General features: G+C 40.7%; 2 protein-coding genes across 10 annotated transcripts in view; one reads left to right on the top strand and one right to left on the bottom strand.

The window, feature by feature from the left end:
- MED12L (mediator complex subunit 12L) overlaps positions 1 to 13,338 on the bottom strand; it is a 341,839-nt gene that overhangs the window by 149,247 nt on the left and 179,254 nt on the right. The gene's annotated exons all lie outside the window — the stretch shown is intronic.
- Positions 1 to 13,338, top strand: part of P2RY14 (purinergic receptor P2Y14) — a 78,449-nt gene that overhangs the window by 17,177 nt on the left and 47,934 nt on the right. For 2 of the 3 annotated variants that reach the window (XM_040480503.1, XM_040480501.1), the window contains exon 3: positions 5,506 to 5,702. The gene's annotated coding sequence lies outside the window, so the exon portion shown is untranslated. Of the gene's footprint in view, positions 1 to 4,359; positions 5,703 to 13,338 lie in introns of those variants that run through there. The other variant, XM_040480502.1, reaches the window with a different exon arrangement.

Below are 13,338 nucleotides of genomic sequence, written 5' to 3'. Positions count from 1 at the left end.
TAAATTCATATAATGTTCATACAGGGCCTTTTACTAACATCCTCTCTAATTCTTACCAATAAATTTCTCAATGTCCAGTAGAATCCCACATGTATTCACACACCCCAACATGCACACACAACTATAAATCACTTGCCAGCAAAAACTTTTATTTTTTAATGTATATTTGTTTTTGAGAGAGAGCGAGCGAGAGAGAGCGAGAGAGAGCGACACTGCGCGCACAAGTGGGGGAGGGGCAAAGAGTGAAAAAGACAGAATCCAAAACTGGCTCCAGACTCTGAGCTGTCAGCACAGATTCCAAAATGGGGCTCAAACTCATAAACTGACTGGAGCTCGAACTCATGAACTGTGAAATCATGACCTGAGCCAAAGTCAGATGCTCAACCAACTGAGCCACTCAGGCACCCCAACATTTTTGTTAATGATGTAACCCAGTAAATAGCTGCTATGCTTAAAATAAATTCATTGAAAATGTTCTTACTTATCTAAGGGCCGATCAATAGGGACCAAATAAATTATGGAATACTAAACAGCTATGAAAAAAGAACAAGGAATTTCTACCAGGCTAATGTGATTAAGTTCCCAAGACAGCATGTTGAGAAAAAGCAAAGTGCACAAGTGTGTGTTACCATGCAAAGAAGCAAATGAGGAAAATCTGGGATAAAGCACTAACAATAAAGTTGTTTCTGTACTTATTTAAAGATTTTCGGATAAGGAACAAAACAGGACATTTATGGAACCAAGAAGAAACAAAGTCAGCTTTTAAGGACAGCTGACAACAAGCTGGATGGAAACTGACTGGAAACAATAATAGACATATTTGGGGATTACGTTAATCCCACTCTATTTGTAGTACGAATACACAAGGGATATTTATATATAACCATTCTTAGTCCTGAAAAGACAGAGTCCAGCCTGGAAACAATGTTGGAGAAAGGAAATGTAAATGTGTCTGTGAGAATGTGGGTGGTAGTAGCCATCATCTCGAGGGTATGTGAAGAGTTCTGAGAAAAAGATTTATCAGGATGAAGCCATACAGTACTCTTTGGGTTCCAAAAAGGAAATGGGAAGGGGCTGCAGGAACACAGAATTATACAGCATAAATCAAACAGTACAGAAGAAAACATTTTTTTAATCTTTTTCTTTTTTTTTTTTTTTTGATAGCAAGAATCCTGAAAGCAGGGAACATGACCTCTACCTACTTATTATTTTATTATTATTAATATGATCATTAATATTTGTATTGAGTCTGGCATCTAGTGGTGCTGAATATAACAAACATCTAATTTTAAAAATACATAATGATATGATCAATAGTTTGTCAGGATAAAACACTTTTGCAAACCTTAATAATACACTTATTTCCAATTCCAAGACAGAAATACCTGTACAAGATCATTTTCACATTTAAGCATATCCACAAAATGCCCGGGATACACCTCAAGGAAATACAAAATGGTGGCAGGGCCAATCTGCACTCCTGCGTTGAAATAGGCTGAGTCATCCACAAATGTGCCCATGTTTCCCGTAACTCCACATTCTGGGATGGCTGGGGCCAGTTTCCAAAACCTAGGTGACACAGCGAGGTGCACAGAAAAAGGAAGACTCCACTCTTAAGACTTTTCTGCTAACAGGGAGTAACAGCAGACAGTATAAGAACAGATTTACATCATTCATTTGCACCCAGTGGAGAAAAAAAACGATGAGAGAAGTGATCGGAAATATAAAACTATAAAAATAAAAATATAAAATATAAAAGGCCTCAGGAGAAGTCAGACAACATTGTTTTCATTGCATAAGCCTCCTTTTGATACCCTTCCTTCCTTCTTGGGTTTCGCCTCCTCTTTGGCTGCTCTAGTCTTTCTCTCTCACTATGTCTATGAATGCTCACCTCATTACCACCACCCTCCTGGTACTCTGATCATCAAAATTTCTGCTCTCAGGGCAGACATCTGCATGGGTGTCCAAAGCCAGAGCAACAACTTATAAGGGGACCCCAGCAGCTGGAGTGAGCTGAACAGAAAAACAGGTCTACAGGTAGGGCATCTGCCCAGAAGATGAAAGTTCCTCCAAGTGTTATATGATCAGAGGCTCCAAAACAGGAAGGCAGGGATGCTCACACTTGGCCACATTTCAGATTTACCAGAAGACATTTGAAAATATAGATTCCTCAACCAAAACCACAAGGATTCTGATTTGGTTTATTTGATGCAGTGTCTTGGAATTTGCATTTTTAAAGCTCACCAGGTGATGTTGATGGCCAGTCAGATATAGAAACAAACAATGACTTCAAAAGAGTCACAACTAGGGCGCCTGGGTGGCTCAGTCAGTTAAGCATCCACTTCAGCTCAGGACATGATCTTGCAGTTTGTGAGTTCAAGCCCCACATCAGGCTCTGTGCTGAGAGACAGTGCAGAGCCTGGAGCCTGCTTCAGATTCTCCATCTCTCTCTCTCTCTCTCTCTCTCTCTGACCCTCCCCCAATTGCACTCGCCTCTCTCTCTCTCAAAAATAATAAACATTAAAACAAAACAAAACAACAACAAAAAAAAGATCAGAACTGCTAGGTAAGCAGAGGGCAAATGAGACAGTCCAGAGGCCGGGGGCAGGAAGAGGTAGCAGCTCCGGGTATTTCCTTCAACAGTCTCCCAACCATGAAAAGATGAATCATAAGACCTGGCCTTGCCGCCATCAGTTGGGTCCCATGGCCCAAAACTCTACTAAGGCAATTTGTCTTGAGACATGCAGTCTTAAGAACACAAGATGAACAGATAACTCACCAAGTTCTTCTTGGATGCTTACATGTTCATCTTCCCTCAATTCCAAGCCTTACCCTCTGCCTCTACCACTGGCCCTGGCGTCTGGAGTCTGCCATCTGCCTGCCATCACTCTCTTTGCGTTCCTCATCTCACACTAAAATGCAGTGTGATTACACTCAGCAGTTTTTGATGAGAAAATACACTTTTCTTGTGTTCCCAACAAGGACAGTCCCGGTGTACTGGACTCTCAGATGCTTCATGAATTAACAAATCTGTGTTCTCTATTCATCTGATTCTAAAAAACACTCACAGGGCTGGGGAAGGAATCCTCGACTGTGGCTCTGAAGGCCAGCTGCAAAGTCCAGTCCTGCCACCTACTAGCTTGGACAACTTAAGTTTGCTGTGGCTCTATTTTCTCACTGTAAACACAGGCATGGTTACCCCTCAAATGGCTCCCATGGGAATTGGCTGTAAAACGATCTAATACAAAGAAAGTGCTTCTGAGCTGAGTGTGAGAGTGTGCATCTGTGGTTTGATCCAGTCTTTGGCAATGAATGTTCCACTTGAGTCCCCAGCTGTCCTCTCCATGCCATCTTGCCCTGCTACCTGCCAATACAAGTATAGACAAATGCCACAAACGGGCTTCCCACAAGTCAGGTTTTTTTTAGACTTACATTAATCTGAAAAGTCTTTGATTTAGATAACAACGTGCAAAATCAGGGGAGACCTAAAAGTACAGTCAAGAGCACAAGATCCAAGAACTGCTCTGCCGGAGTCCAAATCCCAGCTGGAGGAACTGTGGAAACTTACTTAGGATTGCTGTGCCTGTTTCCTCATCTATTAAGAAAAAAGGCGGGGGAGGGGATAGGAATGGAACCCACCCAGCTCACAGAGTTGTGAGAACTCAGCAAGTTGGAACACATAAAACACATTTAGAACAGGCCATACACTCAGCACTGGCTCATCCACAGATGAGGCAACACTGGACCCTGACAAGCTCCAGCCATGGCAGCTGACCCCATGGGTGGGCCACGAGCTCCCTACTTCATCATTTCTTCATCCCTCTGGGTCTTACACACCATCTACCTCACTTATCTAGACTACCAGCCATCACATGACCACCTATATAGGGCTATCTCCTTGGCCTTGGACCTTGCAAGACCTGGTACTGGGAGGAAAACAAGCAGGTCCAGTGAATTTAACTACATTTCCTCCCAGTCACCCTCAGTAACAGGTATGTAGTGCACTCCATGGCGATTACAAGCAGCATAAGAGAGCAAGGGGAAAATTAATGGGTGCTTCTGGGACTGCGAGAATAAACAGTGCCTCCAGCTATAAATCAGGGAAGTCTTCAGAGCTGCAGCTAAGAGACTATTAGTGCCAAATCATCCATTTAATCAGCGTCATGTTTACATCCAAAGGGCTCTGTAGTGCGCCTGGTAATAATAACCAGGCTCTGAAGGCTAGTCCCTACCTCCATGTATTTACCCACCACAGCTCGTTGCAGCTGAAGCCAACGAGCCTGACGCCTACACGCACACAGGTGTTCTTAGCCCCAGCAGTCCAGGCAGCGGCAAGCACTGCACGGGCCCCGACCGGCACAGAAGAATGGATCCCTCACGCAGACCATAGTGGGCAGTCTCCCTAAACCATGTGTGGGTCCCCTGGGGCCTCTGCTGAGAGTATGAAGGACCAATCATTTGTGAGGCACAAAATAAGAAAAGAAACCGTGCTTCATGAGGGAAGAGACCTGGGTCTGAGTCACAACTCCATCTCCAGGGTCTGGGACACTGCTTACCACATAGTACATACGAAGTATCTAGAACAGCACCTGGTTTATCAGAGGCATATAAACAAGTGTTAACATTTATTGTGACGGCTAATCTATACGTTTTTTAAGCAAACTGAACTTTATAAGCGAAACCATGAGCCCATAATTTGGCAATAGAACAACCTGAGTGAACATACCTGGTATTCAGGCGTCTTATAAAGGACATTAGAGGTCATGGTTTTCTTTCTTTCTTATCCGGTACTGAGTCACACTTTGATAAGGGCTTTGCACCCAAACACTGAGTGCTTCTCAATCTAACTGCACACTCTAGTTCAATAGGAAAGGTACTGGAGCTCTCTTCAGGACATGACAAATTATACCAGGTAACTTGAACTAAAAATAGGAAGTGGGTCCTGCCTCTCGCCTTCCAAACAGCACAAGCCAAGCAAAAACGTCAACAAGCGATGTGTTTACCTGAAGTACTACTCCTGATCTGTCAGTAATGCTCAAATATGGAAAAATTAATGTGGAGAACAAGTGACAACGGCAGCACCTCTTATCTAACACATGTGGCCACTGATGTCAAAATGCTTATTTACTCAAATGCTGATTCTGCATTTCCAGGTCACCCCAATCACCACCTATTTGTGAGCAGCTAGTTACACTGGGCGGCTGTCACCAAGTTCCTCCTACCAGTGTATTTCAGACAGAACCATGTCTTACCCACCACAGCTGCCACCATGGACTACCGCAAGTTGATCTGGCAAAGATTAAGAAGAAAATCTATTTAGATTGTTGCCTAGCTCTTCACTCGCCAAATGATGTGGTGATGTTGAAAAAAGTAGAAAATTTCAAGGGGGGGGGGTGGTGGAAGCCAGGATTACTTTGGATCACTGAAGGAAAAGAAGTAGCACAAAGGCCAGCATGACACCCACAGAGATCCAAACATCTCTCTTCTGTTTCCATTTCCTGGCAGCAGTGAGTAAATTCTGACTGACCAATTCAGCTGTGACAGGAGACCCATTATTTTGTGGTTTCTGTCAAGTTCCTGATTCTCATCTGTTCTTCAAGATGAGCGAGAACTCTGCGTGTAACAGACTTTCTCTGGAGTGTATATTGAGACATATTCTGAAATGAATGCTGTTTGACTCACAGTCCAAGGGCTGCAGACAGGTAAGGAAACAGATTTTCTGTGAGATAACGTGAGCGCGTATGAGTGGTGTTATGACAACAGAAATGATCTGTGCGCTGGGTGGCAAGAATGCCCGGTAACACTAGATGATTCCCCATTCTTAGGTAAGTCGCTTTTTGTTTGAGCACTATAATTGGTTGCTATGGGATTATATTTGCTCATACTGAGTATGGGATCCAAATCTGAAATTTTATCATTGATGACTACTGAGGATTTCCAATTTGGGTTATTCTGTGAAGAAGACACATCAAAGAGAGTGCCTAAAAGGTATTTATGCAGGACAAACATTTTTAAAGGTTGTAAACGTATATCAAAATTGCCTCTAAGAACTATACAATCTATTATTACTACACATATAAGTCAGTGTGAATGTTTGTTTGTGCTTGCATGAGTCCACAGATAACACAGTTATTACCTGTATGGACATATACTCATAAAGGTAAAAGCCTGTGTCTTTGCTGGTGTTGGCATAACGTAACCCTACTAATATCTAGTAAGATATTTATTTGCCTTTAAAGAGTTATAAGCTACAAAAACACCTATGCATAGCAAAAAAAATTGAGTTAATATGCTACTTACTATGGTTTATGACTAATCAGCTAAATTATTTCAAATATTTTAAACATTCTGAATTTAAATTACACAGAGGGCAATTCTACAATGTGACCATATTCAACCAATCTCATGCAATCCATCTAGTCCAGAAATATTTTTTTTTAAGTTTTTATTTCTTTTCATGAAGAGAGAGAGAAAGCAGGGGAAGGGCAGGGAGAGAGGGAAACAGAATTCCAAGCAAGCTCCACGCTGTCAGCGTGGAGCCCGATGTAGGGCTGGATCCCACAAACCCGGAGATCACAACCTGAGTCAAAATCAAGAGTTCAATGCTCAACTGACTGAGCCACGTAGGTACCCCCAGAAATAATTTTTTTGGTAAAGTACACCTAATCCTATGGAGAAAATCAATCAAAAATCACACTGGTTTAAAAAAACACACACACATCGTAGTTCACATATTCTTCTTAAGAAAAACAGACTCGAAAACAATTTTAGCACTACAAAACTTAAATGTCATTGATAAGTTATAAAAAGAACAAGAAAACATAATATACTCACCATAAAATATCAGAATAATATACTTTCATCATTTTTGAGCCTACAAATTTTATACTCCAATAAAATCCATAAATACACAATAATCGTATGCACACACATACACAACTGGTAACATACACATAAACTAAGTTATCGCATCCATTATAGTGTGCTAAGGAAGAAATGAGGGCACAAATGAGATACTCAAAGCATGAAGACCCAATAAGGGGAAGTGGGCAGGGTGTGGGGAAAGAATTGCCATTGACTGAGATATTATAGTGTCCACCTCACACTTGAAGAAGCATGTAAAGAGCATTCACTACCCTGATGAAGACCATCCAGATGATCTCACCATGAGCCTGAGCCCTTGAGCACATGCAAGGCACTGGTATTCCATTCATGGCAGCTCCCAAAGGCCACAGGGTTTCAATCAGCCCAAACTTACCACTGCTACACCTGCTCCCTCCCCTTCCACCACACCCTACCCAATCACCAATCAGCAGGTCCTAAAATCCTCTTGGACTGCTTTCATCCTCAACTATGCATTTGTAGGATAGTATTTTTTTAATTAATTTTTTAAATGTTTATTTCTTGAGAGAGAGCACAAGCAAGAGAAGGACAGAGAAAAAGGAGGGAACAGAGGATCTGAAGAGGACCTGAAGCAGGGAGCTGACCACATACAGCAGGGAGCTCCATGTGGGACGCAAACTCACAAACTGATCACAAGATCATAAAATCATGAGATCACAAACATCACTGCCTGAGCTGAAGTCAGTTGCTCAATCAACTGAGCTACTCAGGCACCCCTGGAGGATAGTATTTATAATTCTCTGGCTATAACAATGTTCGACCTAGTATCAGGCACACATATTAGGGGGGAAGTTATATTATAACATAAAACTATCTCTGACATCTTTCTTTAAATTTGTTTTTAATGTTTATTTATTGTTGACGAGAGAGAGAGAGAGAGAGAGAGAGAGAGAGAGAGAGAGAGAGAGAAACAGAGCAGGGGTGGGCAGAGAGAGAGGGACATACAGAATCAGAAGCAGGCTCCAGGCCCTGAGCTGTCAGCACAGAGCCCGATGTGGGACTTGAACTCACTAACTGCGAGATCATGACCCGAGCCAAAGTTGGACGCTCAACCAACTGAGCCACCCAGGCGCCCCTATCTCTGACATCTTTAAATAGAGTACAACAGTTGGGTTGGGGGAAAGGCGGCAATAGAAATTAAAGTCTCTCCTGGGGCACCTGGGTATCTTAGTCGGTTGAGTATCTGACTTCGGTTCAGGTCATGATCTCATGAGTTCAAATCCCACATTGGGCTCTCTGCTCTCAGCACAGAGCTGGCTTTGGGTCCTCTGTCTCCCTCTTTCTCTGCCCCTCTCCCACTAGCGCTCTCTCTCTCTCTCAAAAATAAAAATAAACATTTAAAAAAACATTAAGGAAAAAAAAGTCTCTCAAAGGCAGAAGACTCAAGGTGGGGGGTGCCACATTAAAACAGCTAATGCATGGGAGGGGCGATGGGCTAAATGGGTAAGGGGCATTACGGAATCTACTCCTGAAGTCATTGTTGCACTGTATGCTAACTAATTTGGATGTAAATCAAAAAAATAAAATTTAAAAAGTAAATAAATTAATTAAAACAAAACAAAAAGACTTTCCACAAGGAAAAAACAACAAATCCATACACCAAGTAGCCAGTTACTAGTAACTACCTTCTAGGAGGCCAGGCCACCAAGCTCCCTGAGTCCCATTCCCTGATGTAAAGCTGATAACATCAGTACAAAACTGCTATAGGACTCAAATAGATCATGTATGTCAAGTCTTTAACACAGTAAGACAGGAAGCATTGAGTAAATATGGGCTGACATGATTTTGTTTTCACTATCATAAAGACCTCAAGGTAAATGTATATGTAATTATATATAAGACCACTGGAAAACAGAAGAAGGGGGCATGGGAGGAAGGAAGGAGAGAGGGAGGAGAGAAGGAAGAAAAAAACAGTCAAGGTTATTTGCCACTAGATCTAAGATGCTTCTGAAGTCAAGTGTGGACAGAGGAATATTGTTGCCTTCAGAGTGAATTTAGGTGTTGAAGCTTCCTAGGCCAATGCCTTTATGGTAAGAAACCAGAAGTCACATTTATTTCATTCAGTTTCCGCATTTCCTTGAAAGTTAGCTGTCTCAACCTGCCAGCATGGTCAGTCTCTGGCATACCAATAACAGACCAGTCCAGAGATGACAGGCTGATGCCAACATGAGCTTGCTCTGCCACCTTCCTCATGGGTATCTGCACTTGCATAAGACTGCCTAATAGAGGATGACTGAACAATAAGGAGAGTTTCTTTCAAATGAAAATTACACCATCAGTGCAAGAGTGCCAAGCTCTTCTAGGTAGAACAGTTGTTCTTAAAGTGTCCCAAGACAAGATGCATCAACATCACCAGGGAACTTGTTAGATATGCAAATTTTTTACCCCAGAACTACTGAATTATGAAACTCTGGGAGTGAAGCTTAGGAATCTGTGTTTTAACAAGCCCTCTAGATGATTTTGCTGCACAATTTTGAATTCCACTGGGTAAAATGACCATACATCCTGGGACAGGGTTGGGCTTGATTGTAAATAGTACAATTTTGTACTACCTAAGTGGACACTTCCTACTTAAGTGACCTGGTTTGGACAGTAAATTATATGATCGTCCTCACATTTCAGAGTGGATACTATAAAGGATGGGCTCTATTTACTACTTGGGATGTCAAATTAGCTTCAAGTCTGCTGCCACATTCTGGTACTAAACCCAGAAAGTCCCTGAATGTTGAAAAATGCATTGCCTCATAAAAGTCTAGGGGGCAAGGATCCTATCTTTCCCCCAAAATTATCCACTAACAAACTATATAAAATTCTCAGCTTCCTGAGTATCATATGGGATTAAGTTCCCTCCATCAGGTCTTTAAAATTCTTTTAATTAAATCTTCTGGCTCCTCCACAGGGAGTTTTCTAGGGTGCTAGTTGGTAGAAGAAAAAAGTACAAACCTAGTAGGTAATTTACTAGCCTTATTTTTATCATAATAATAACTATATTAATTCCCAGAAAAACTGAGTTTACCACAAAGCTTCCCAATCCACCTGTTCTTTTAAAGGCAAAGTTAAATGTTGGTTATATACTTTTGGATCTGATCAATTTTTGACTCCTTTGAAATGCTCTGTCTTGACACAGTCTGAATTAAATTGCTGGGTTTTTATTCAACTCTGAAGTCTTCCTTCTGTTGTTTCTGAAAAGCATCAAAGGCCTCGGATATCATGTTCTGACCCTTCATCTCTCAGATAAGAAAATAAACATACAGGGACGGTGGCTTCTACTCAATTACGTAACATCTGTTGTCGAACTCAAGATGTCAGAGAAAAACCATCAGCTATTTGGCAGCTCAGACTTGGCCCAAAGGAGACTGTGTACTTTGGTGTAGTCACTGGGACAGAAAATCTGATTCTCAATTTTTCAGGATCACACGCACTGATTTTCATATAGTCACTATACTATAGAAACAATTTACACGAAGCAGACTTGCAATATGTCAAGTTCTCCTTTACTGTGGGAAAGATACCTGGCTGGAAAGCAAGACTCACCCATTGCTTATAGGATCTTCCCAGTGAGTTCGGCGTTAGGGTCAATGGTTTGGTAGATAACCTCATAGAAGGCTTCCTCTAAATAAGGAATGTTTCCATCCCGATACAGAGGGTAAATGAAATCTTCTTCCCATTCTGGACATATTCAGTCATTCATTAATTCAGTAAAGACTCATTGCATACCATGTGCCCACCATGATTCTAGATGATGCTCAGGAGCTGCCCTACAGCAGACTCCCTGACCTCATGGAGCTTACATTTTAATGGGCACCAAGACAAGCCTTGACATCTTCAATGTTACAACAATCTTTGAACATATTGTAATGGAATAGATTATATTTTATTTATTTAATTTTATTTGTTTATATTTATTTGATGTAATAGATTATATAGATTATATTTTAATTTTCTTTATAGAGATCTGAAGGGCACCTAATCTCATCAGAAGCCAACCAATATTTATGGACTTGATCCAAATCCATGTCCTAACCCTGTTATAAGCTGATGCCCTACATATACTGATGACAAACACAGGATATGGAAAACAATACAAATTTCAGTTAAATATTGTAGGAATTGGCCTTAACATTTAATATTCTCTTTTTCCTGGCCCTGAAACTGCCTACCTATGTTTCTGCATAAGGATCTCACTGTCTCTTCCCCTACTATAAATATCTCTGCACGCACCATTTTTACAGAAGTGCAAAACGGGAAGAGAAAGGGTATACTGAAATTAAAAGAAAATCTAGGGACACCTGGGTGGCTCAGTCAGTTAAGTGTCAGACTCTTGGTTTCAGCTCAGGTCATGATCTCATTGTTCATGAAGTCGAGCCCTGCATTCCACCCTTCCACAGCTCATGCATGCACTCTTTCTCTCTCTCTCAAAATAAACAAATAAACTTAGGGGGAAGAACAAAGAAAAGAAAACCTAAAATTGAAAGTTAGCTGTCTTGTTATCACTGAATCTATAAAGAATCATACAGCAGCAGCCCTTATTACTAGTGCCATGGAGACAGGTAGTTTGTTAACAAAAAAAGGGAACAAAGTCAGAATCAGTGTTAGAAAAGGAGATCTCCTTTAAATATACATTACTTTAAATTAAAATACTTAATGTACCCCTAATCTTTTGGGGTTGTGGCCAGACTATTTTGTCTGGGGATGGGTCTGCTAATCTTCCTTCAAAAACCAGAACTGTAGCATACTGCCAGTCATGTCCAGTTTCTTACTTTATTTCAAATACTATGAGAATTTTTAAATTCTTGAGAAGCCATGGGAGTAAAATAACAAAATAAAAAACCGAGACCTAGACCTAGACTCTTAAGCCTTCGAAAGAACGGAGTGTGTCTTAGCCTTACAAGGAAATAGCACAGTGAAGTTTCCCCACAAATGTTCAGTGGATTGACGGCAGTAAGGAGGATCTGAACAAAGTAACTGTTCCATAGAAACAACATTCTGCCTCACTAGTTTTTATCTAAATCCATTCCTACCCTACCTAAGAAAAGGTACACACTATGCTTTCACTAAAAGACGACTTTCACTAAATCCTAAGTCCTCAAGTCTACAAAGCCAAGGTATATAGCATAACAGTAAAGAGCAAAGATCATGCATTCTGGAATCAGACTATGTGGTTTCAAATCCTGACACCACACCACTTACTCTGATATCACCTTGATAAAGTTATTCATTCAGTGATTCTATGAGTTTCCTCACTGATCATGGAAATTAAATGAATATGCATAAAGTATCCAAAGAATGACTGGCATGACATAAGAGTACAATCAATGTTTACTGATGTCATCACCATCACCTTATTTCTCAGTAACACAGTACAGTAGTTTGATGACCACAAGAACAGTGGAAGCCAAAGAGAGATACTTGAAATTCTAGCTTGTCAAAACCTCTGTCTGCTCAGTTTATGCATCTGTAAAAACAGAAAAATGCCTACCTAAAAATAACTATTGTAACAGTTATCATAATGTCTGGTATATAGGTGACAATCAAAAAGGATAGCCATTAACACTCATATATATAGATGTAGCAAAGCTACGTTCCACCAGATGTCCTCTCCTGCACATCTATCAAACCTCCATCCAAAGTATCTTAACCAGCATTTTATTGTGGATTCAGCCTTTCACTTGGAGCATTGGAAGAAAAACTACCTTCCCTCAAGAAATAATTTTGAGAAGATACCCACTGAACATATAGGCTACAATCTAGGAAAAATTATGTGCTACACTGTGCAGTTATAATAGGAGCTCAGAAAAAGGAAAGAACACTGTGTGAAGCATCCAGTGGACTGAAGAAACAAAATTAGGCCGAATCTTGAAAAAGGAAAATGACATACCAACAGAGGAGTGGGAAATGAGACACTGAGTAGAGAAACAAATTCAATTAATATTTTCACTGACCTCTAAAAGCATGTCTTCCTTTATCCTTGTCTTGATCCCTTGACCTGAGATCTTGATCCTATTTGGAATTATTTTCCCTTCAATGGCCAATCTCTGACATTTCTCAATTTCCATCTTCAAAACACAACATAAACCATTTCTTGCCCAGAAAGCCTTTCCTGTTTGACCTGCCTTTTTCTGAGAGCTCGTGTGATGCATATTCCCCACCATCTTTCCAACATCCTACACCATTTACACATAGTTTACAATACGCTTTCAACATCCTTACTGCTCTACAGGGCCAGTTTTACAACATCGATTTTTTCCCCACTTAATTTAGGTTGGAGTGTAAACTACATACAATAAAATAGAAAGATTTGAAATGTAAGTTCAATGAATTTTGACCCCAAGTAAACACCACCCCAATTATTATACTTGAAAGCTCCCTTATACTTCTTTCCACTCCTACCTGTCCACTTACCTGATTTCTGTCACTAGAACTTAGTTCTACCTG

This window comes from Herpailurus yagouaroundi, unplaced genomic scaffold (assembly GCF_014898765.1).
Source record: "Herpailurus yagouaroundi ecotype Mexico unplaced genomic scaffold, PumYag 159, whole genome shotgun sequence".
Lineage (NCBI taxonomy): Eukaryota > Metazoa > Chordata > Mammalia > Carnivora > Felidae > Herpailurus > Herpailurus yagouaroundi.
The sequence above is the reverse complement of the archived record's forward strand: the minus strand, read 5'-3'. Positions and strand labels throughout refer to the sequence as shown.